Below are 9157 nucleotides of genomic sequence, written 5' to 3'. Positions count from 1 at the left end.
GTGCTGACAAGAGGGGAGTTCCCCAACCTGTAGGTATGGTGCCGGTTGTTCTTCCCCAGGTGCATCACTTTGCACTTGTCTGTGTTGAATCCCACCCTATTCTTGTCTGCCCACCCTTGTAACCTGTCTAGGTCCGATTGTAGTCTGTTGCTTCCTTCTAGCATGCCCACATCCCTCCACATCTTAGTGTCATCAGCAAATTTGAACAGGGTGCTTTTCACCCCCTCGTCCAAGTCACTGATGAAGATGTTGAACAGTGCAGGCCTGAGGACTGAGCCCTGTGAAACCCCACTGCCCACGTCCTTCCAGGTTGACAAGGATCCATCCACTACCACCCTCTGGGTGCGGCCCTCCAGCCAGTTGGCAACCCATTTGACTGTGTGGGTGTCGACACCGCAGTCCCGCAGTTTCTTGATGAGAACAGGGTGAGAGACAATGTCGAAAGCCTTCTGGAAGTCCAGGAAGACTATGTCCACTGCTACCCCTGCTTGACCAAGCAATTGGATGATGATTTGGGGGCCGGTGTTTATCCCCCCAAGATATATATTCTAATGTGCATGTGTAAGTCTTTCTTTTTAGAATTAAATACTAGATCCTGGATGAGTCAAAACATAATCTTGATTTTTATTTACTAGTACTGTCAGTGATGCTTTTATTAGTAAAATGTTTTTTCATGAACATCCATACCACACTTTTGTATTCTGCAGTCGATTTATGTAAACTCCAACTGCTACATATGTTTATAGTTTTCAGAATTACAGAAAGAAACAGTAGATAGCATAATATTAACAGCTATAAAGAGGCTAGCTAGTCATAACAGATTTATGTTTATTTGATTAATTTAAATCCTCTATTTGTGAATATCTATGAATAGGCTTTTTGAAGTGCATTTTTAGAAAGTTGTGCATTATCTAAATTATCTGAATAGTTAATACAAACTAGGGCTGCGTGAAGCTTTACTGGCTGTTTCATTTTGATGTTGTTTTGACTCGTTTTGAGCTCAAAACAGTGAGAAACAAAGGGCTTCGAAACAGCCTCAAAATGAAATGAAACCAGTTGAAACATTTTGAAGCAGCCAGCCAGATGGTGGGAGGCAGGGGAGAGCCAGGGTTGTGCTCCGAGTGGCTCCACAGCCCCATGTGGCTTAGCCCAGCGTGGCGCTCAGCCATGACTCTCACTGCCACCGGGCTGTGCTCCATGGGGCTGGCAGAGCTGCTCAGAGCCCAGTGCCAGCTCTGCCCACCTCCTGCCACTGGGCTGCACTCTGATTGGCTCTGCCAGCCCCGTGGAGCTCAGCCTGGTGGCAGAAGGCGGGCAGAGCTGGCGCTGCACTCCGCCTCCCGCCACTGAGCTAGGTTCCATGGGGCTGCAAGCCACTGGGAACTCAGCCCAGCATGGGGGGAATTGAGTCCTGCTGCCAGGCTCAGCACTGGGGAACTGAGCCAAGTTGGGGGAAGCAGCTCCCACCACTGGGCTCAGCTCCCCAGCAGTGGGAGGTGCTTCCCCCAGCCCAGAGGTGGAAGCCATTTCCACCAGTTGCACTCAGTTCCCCAGTTCTAGGTCACAGGTGGCAGGTGCAGCCTCCTTTGATCTGGCAGGCAGATCAGGAGCCATCTGCACCCCTTGGAGGGCTGTAGGAGCTCTGCTGGACTCCTCCTGGGGGTGCAGTCCCCTGATCTGCCTACCAGATATCCTGCTCCCCAGCAGCTTGAGGTGCAGTTTCCTAGAAACCCCTGCACCTATCTCCTTGAAGCTTGGCAGGCTTCATGCCCTCAGAAGGGGCTAGCTTCCCTGCAAGTTTCATCAGAATTGGGCAAGAAATTACAAAGTTATAGGCTGTTTTGTGTTTCCCCATTATAGCCTATGGGCAAAATGTCGAAATAGTGAAACCGTTTCAACGGAACAGAATAGTGCTTTCAAAACAGAACAAAACTCAAAACAAAACACTGTTCCATTGAAACAGAAGTCGAAGTACAACACTGCTGTTTCACACAGCCCTAATACAAACACATTTAATGCATCTATTACTTGGTAGTTGTTTAGTTTCACTATTATTTTGAATATTTGCAATTCCTAAGAGTAAGGAATACTATTGGTTTCTCACCTAAATTGCACAACTGTTTTCCGACATCTTGACTGTATGTTTGAAATGTTATAATCATTGGTTCACTCCATAAGCATGCACATGCACTATATGGATGCTTATGGAATGATGTCATGGTTCCAATTTAGGGATTTCTTTTTGGTAACATACACAGTTACAGCAAGTTAAAGCCTTCTTAATCTGTTAGTCCTTCACAATCAATATGGATATAAAAAGGTCAGGCAGTCAAGGTTTTTGACTACCAATTCTTTTCTCTCTGTTTTCTATTTTATTTTGTTCTTAATTGTTGACACCAGCAACTGAAGAAGAAAATTGATCCAGTTCATGCTGTCATATAAAGAACTTGCTTGCATAAGAGTTTATTTTTTAAATTTCTTTGTCTATACTGGAGCCTCCCTCTTTTTCTTAAACCCTTTCTTATCAGACTAGTTGACTATTTTTCCCAGTCTTCAGATATCTCTTAACGTTCCCAGAGTAACGTGTCTTAATATCAGCACTCACCTCAGATAGTCTGTTAGCTCACATTGTGGAGAGGGAGTTCTTAGTACCTGGTAGGGTAGTGGCATATGGAGACATAGATATAGCTATGTATTTAATATTTGAATTTTTGAATGTATGTTTTTCTTTCCCTAGTAAAGGTTGAAGCTTAAAGTGTAGATGCATAGATATCACTTTAGGGATATTATTCACCCATGTGCAGAAAGGCATCACAAGTCCTATGACTCTATAAAATCCAATATACACTTTTTTGAGGCCTGCACAAAAGTGAAATTCATCCTAAAAATAACACACTGACATTAAAACAAACACCAACCCCCCCTTACAAATCTGCAGAAACACGGTAACACACTTCAATCTTCACTTAAAGTTATCAGATGTAAGGGTGGCAAAGTAGTTGAGTTGCCATTAATATTGAACCAGTCCTCTTTGCCAACAAAGGTTCTGGTTGGTGTTACAGGCAGTCCTCGACTTACAACGTTTCAAGTTACAATGTTTCACACTTACAACATTTATAAATTGACACCGTTTCAACTTTGACATCAGTTTTGACTTTACAATGCTTGATCTAACGCTATGCCAGCAAATAAGTTCACTGTGTCACCTATCTCCTGTCTGTCCAAACTTCCTTGGACACTTTAAGAAAGCATACAAGACTCCAGAAAAACCTGCATCTAAGACTTCTGAGAAGACGCCAGCCAAGAACCTTTCAAAAAGACCAGCCAAGTCACCTCAAAGAAGTCCTTTCACATCAATATGATTGCTATTTGCATTATAAATATTTTAATGTAGCTATATTACTCATCTATACTTGACTGAGTACAAAATTCTAGGTGCTTTTTGGTGAAAATAGGGTATTGAGCCTTTACTCAGGAACCAATCCCCCATTGATATCATTGTTTCCTATGGGAAAATCAGTTCAGAGTTGCAACATTTTGACTTAAGATGTAGTTCTCAGGAACCAATTGTGTCATAAATTTGAGGACTGCTTGTACTTATCTACCAGGTATCTGGACTGACAGCAGAGGTTCCCCAGAATAAAGGCTCTTAAATGTGTATGACTTTGTCAGGTATCTCTACTACTTGCAGACCTGTAGGACACCACCTTCCGGCCAGCTCGAGTGAGACGGTATCTAATTGGAGCTCTACACACCCACATTTATCCTGCCATGACTTGGTGTTAAAGGAGTTGGTTCAGTACCTGGGTGTGTAGTCCCATTAGTCATCCCACCGTCATCCTGCAAAGGTCCTACATTCCTGAGGGCTCCACCACCCTTACACCCTCACCCGTTCCACCGGGATCTGATCAGCCAGTTGGTCTTTCAACATGACCTCCATTCCAAGCAAAAACAGGAAAACAAAAACACAAAACCAGGCACTCCTGGCCTGGGTTATCGTTCCTGCTGCTTTTAGCCGAGAGCAAACAAAATTGACTTCCATGAGGTCAGTCCCTCTTTTCTGCCCCTTTCCTCTCTTTGGTGGCTCTCTCTGAGCCTCTTGTTGAGGTTGTCACAATTTCCCTTATCACATTAGCTCCATCAGTGACACCATTTTGGCTTGTGCCACTTTTAGGGACTTTACGGTACTGCAAATCTATACTGCCCCTCTATTAGGGACTTTATGGTACAAAACTCTGCCCTGCTCCACTGGCTCCGGGGGTGGTAACAAATACTTTTGTGCCCCACCGGGTCAGTAGACTCAGCTCTAAGTCCCCTCTGTTGGGCTTACTCTCTGCAAGAGTTTCCTACCGACTCTCCATGTCGCTCTCAGAGTTCCCTGCAGCGTGTGCTGGCTTACTACTACTACTACTACTACTACTACTACTACTACTACTACTACTACTCCTCCTCCTCCTTCCGGTTCTAAGCTCTCTCCTTGCCTGCTCCAGGCTCTTCTTTATACCGGCGTTGGAGCTCCCTGCCCCTCCCCTCCAGAAACCCCTGGGTAAGAGAAATTTCTGCTAGGCTCTTTGGGGCTGTGGACCTGGGGTCGCTGAGCCTTTGTTTAGCCCTTGTGCTTTGGAGCACTGTGACCCTTTCTCACAGACTTATACTGATGGATGGACCAAACTCAAAAAAAGCCCTTACAGTAGATTTCCCCAGGGAGCCAAGTTGGGTTGCATTTACTTTTGTTACATGGTTTGGAAAACTTGGAGTATTTGATTACGAAAGTGCCTGATCTCCAGGTGATATCTAAGCATCACAATGTTTTAAAAAAACCAGAAACATCCTTTTTTCTCTCTAGTGAAATTAGCTAGACTGGAACAAATGCTTCATAGGGATTAGACAGTTCATTAACATAAATACCTCTGTGGGGATAATGACGGCTTGGCTACATACTAAAGAAAAAAATAGGATCTGTAGATCCTATGACATTTCTTCTGAGTGGATTGGCTTATTGCCAGGTTAATATATACTTAATTGCTTCCAAGTCTTAGTAAATAAAGACATAAATTAAATGTTCTAAACAAAACTTGAATTTAATTTGATATGTAAATGATTGTAGCACAATTGTAACAACCAAAGATCACAATATATTGAGGTTTGCCAACTTTATCACAGGGACTTCCAACTGTCAGGCTTGTTATACAGTTATCTAATCAATACCCTTAACTCTTGTTGTAATACATTGCATAAAAGCTAGTGGTTTTTATGTCAGTCCTCAGGTAAAAATAGTTTTCATCAAATTAGGATAGAAGTTAATTTGTCACTATAAAGCCAGTGACAAAACTCCTATTGATTTCACTGTGAGCAAAATATGCCTTTATTTGAAGACCATTGTTTGCCTACTCTTGGCAGCCTAGATGTGTAGGTTTAATATACAGACTATAATCTCCTCCACAAATAGATTGAAACAAATCTGCACATTTTTGTCATGCTTATGAATAGAAATGAAAGAAAAGTTGGGCCACTTATTTTCATTCCAGTTAGTGTGTCTTGCTGGCTGGATCCAGGCATGTGTGGTTTGTGGTGCCACAAACTGCATGAGTTGCATGTTAATTGGTGCATGGCACTCCTATTTTGCAGCATTGGGGCAAATTCGCTACCAGGGCCTCAGTGTCAGGGCTGCCTGCCCGCTAACCCTGTGCTGAGGCATCGTGTGTCCCAGCCAGCCCTCCCTCTTCCCCGTCCCCGCAGCACATAGAGACCGGGAGCTGGCAGCCTTGGCCTGGCTGCTCCCCTGTCTTGAGGCAGACTGCACCCCAGCCAGCTGCTCCATAGTTCATTGCATAGTCTCTGACCAACAAAAAAGGAATTACTTGATGTCAAATGGGGCATTTTGTTTCACTTTCTTTATTTTCATTTTATTCAACATTTCATTTTTTTACTTTCCTGGCCATCTGGCTTATGTTCTCCTATGTGGAGATACCTAATCTCCCACTTCTTTGCTTTAGCACCCACGAATGATGGGGTGCAAATCAAGTCAGAAGAGAAGAAAAGGTTGTATTCAACATTTATGATACAAACAATCGGTATAAGAGCAATGTTGTAGTCATGATGGTCCAGAAATTGAGAGGCAAGGATTTTATAGGGTGTTATCTTTTATTTGAACAACTATATACTTGGGATAGTTAGGCAAGCTTTCAGAGGTGAAAGCTCTTCATGTCTGACTAGAACAAGCCAAGCACAGTCATTTAAGCCAGTTAGTAGCAAGCTCCAAAGGAGCAACAGCCAGATGGGGCATGAGAATACAACATTCTCTTCACTCTATGCCACAGGCAGCTGGAGCAAGTGAAAGATGGGCCCCAGTGCTGACATAGGCAGATCTCAAGGTGCAAGATTAGTCCAGCAAGCTGATTTCATTTGTGGGAATTGTCAGGGAATTTTCTGCCTTAATATTAAGCTCATTGAAAAACATTTAGTAAAAAGATAAAGCATTAATATTAATATTGTTAAACAGGAAAATAACATATTTCCTATATCCAGAGCCAATGTTAATGTCAGTTCATATGGATAATATTCTAGGAGTATTAAGAGAACTTCCAAAAAGTCGAAGTTAAAATTACTCAGGGATAATGCAAGAGTAGATAATGCTAAAGTGTAGCACTCCTGATTGTATGATTTTTATTCCTCTCAGTTTAAATCACAGGCCTTTTTACCTTAAAACTATAAAGAAGAAAAAGGTCTGTTAAGGTTCTAGCAGCATTGATTGGATGAAATGTATGAATATAGCACAGACTTTTCTGCACAAATGAAGTCATGACAAGGTTGCAAGCTGAATGATATTTATGCTTGTTGGCCTTGGAGAGCAGTATAGAAACTTTAGTAGGGGAAGAAATGATTTGTCAAGTCCATGGTACTGGATCAGTACTTTCTGTCCATCTACAGAAGTAATCACCTTTTGCAAACATTTATTGGTTAGAATACCAGCAATAAGGTCTTTATATTGGCTTCTATTGACCCAGTACAATACTTCTGTATAAAAAAAAAATATTTGGATATGTAGTATTGATATGAATAACTAGCCTGAAGAGACCTGTCAGTGGTTTGACAGGGATATGTAGCACTGTTCATTGTTTTCTTCAGTAAAAAAAAGTTCATAGGATTGGAAAGGATCTCACAAGGTCATCTAACCAGGCCCCCTGTTCAAGACAGGATCATTCTTGACTAAGTCATCCCAGCCAAATTTTTATCTAACATGCTCTTGAAAACTTGCTAGGAGGGAGATTCCATAGTTACTCTAGGTAGCCTGTTCCAATACTCAACAGTGTTAAGTCTTAACAGTTTCAAATTGGGGCTAAGGAAAAGGCATAAGTATTTGGTATACTCCTATTATAATGAGCGGTAAACCTTGTAAATAAATACAAGTACCTTTTTTTCATTTTGACATTCTTCAGCCAGTCGTTGTCATTTTCTACCTTGTTTTATTTTGTCCTCCCTATCCCCCGCCATCATCCCAAGCCCCATGGCATGCATGGCCAATGGGGCCTTCTAAATGCTACTTGCTATTTTCAATCCTTATTGGATACATAAATCAACAATTCGGTCAGCGTCATGTTAAACTGAGTGAGCGTGTCCACACATGCAGGAACGTGTGCTTGCAGCAGCTCAAATAGGAGTAGCGCAAATTTGTGCCAGGGATTTTTGCCTTGGCAAACATGCCCAGACATGCACTTTGTGGGGCAAGCTGTACCACCTGGGGCAAAATGTCCTTTCCCAGCTCCTCCTGGATCTGCAGCCAAGGGGAGCTAAAGTCTGAGGCCAGCACCTTTGCTGGCCCCAGCAGTATAAAAACCTGCCCTCCAGGGCTTCTGGGGAGAAGTTGGCTACACCCCTTCCTGTTCCAGGCTGCTGCTTCCACCCCTATGGGGGGGAGGTCCTCTGCTGCACACTGCTGCCCCCACATCCCCACTGCACTGCACTCCAGCACCACAACCCAGGATTTTGGCCTGCTGTCCAGTCCTTCAACAAGCCGTGGCTGGGGAAGGGGCTGCACTGCCTGTGGACCCTTCCCCCAACACCACTGCTGGTGCCTCACCTGCCCCAGCTGCCTGGACAGGCCACCCTCCACCTTCACCTTCAGCTGAAACACACTTTGGGTGGCTGCCCTGGTTGGCTGCTGCTGCTGCTGCTGCTGCTGCTCCTTGGGTGGGGGGGAGATTCCCTGCTGCACTGCCTTGTACCACACCTGCACTGGATTACTATTCTAATTGATTGTTTGCTCCTGCACTCCCTCACAGCTGACTCACCACTTCTGATCCTATGCCTTGTTTCCTGCCTGCTGCCAAGTACCTGGATGGAGGCCTGAGGGATTCCTGGACTGAGCCCCTCTGCTGCTCTGGCCATCTTTTATTCCTGCCTCAGCAGCCTCCCCTGTGTGTTTTGCCCTTGTGCGGTAAGTCCTGTGGTCCACTTCCCTTTCCCTGGTGTTTGTTGTGTGGCTGAGTAAGCCAGCGAGAGTATCCTCAGCCCATGTGTGTGTGTCCCCTCCCCGACCTTCCCTGGGGGTACCTTGCCTGGTTTCCTGTGGGGCTGTAGTTCAGTGAGTGAGCTTAAGCTCCCTTCCTCTCCCCCTGCTCCCTGCGCAACCCCAGCCTGCCTCAATTGGATTCCCTGATGCTTTTGTGTCCTTGGGTGGTTGGGTTTTGTTTTTTTGTTTTTTCCTCTCCCTTATTAAGCAATGGCAGGGCAGGAGCCTTCTGGGGGAGACAAACACCCCTGCAGAACTTCCTGCAGCCCCCACTATAGGGGCAGATTCCAACCAGGCCTCTGAGGGGGTGCATGCCCCCACAGCCTCCACCCTGGGGGCAGAGCCCAACTGAGTCCTTCTGGGGGTAGGCAAGCCTGTTACCCCCACTGTGGGTACCTCCACCAGCTCCTTAGATGTCTTTGAGGACTGGTGGGCGTGCCCCAGAGGACTCTGCTTGGTGACCCCCTCAGGAGCACTCAGTTTCATGCTTTTGATATGAAAATCACGGTTCGTTTCTTTGGAGGCTCACGAATAATAATTCCTCAGGCACACATTGTTAGCAACACAAAGGATATATTTGCAAATAGGGTCAGAGTGAAGACAAAAGACCACTCTGCCCCCGAGGAAAACTCTTAGCTGGCTTTT

The sequence above is a fragment of the Crocodylus porosus genome, unplaced genomic scaffold, assembly GCF_001723895.1.
Source record: "Crocodylus porosus isolate Cpor-Errol unplaced genomic scaffold, CroPor_comp1, whole genome shotgun sequence".
Taxonomy (NCBI): Eukaryota; Metazoa; Chordata; order Crocodylia; family Crocodylidae; genus Crocodylus; species Crocodylus porosus.
The sequence above is the reverse complement of the archived record's forward strand: the minus strand, read 5'-3'. Positions refer to the sequence as shown.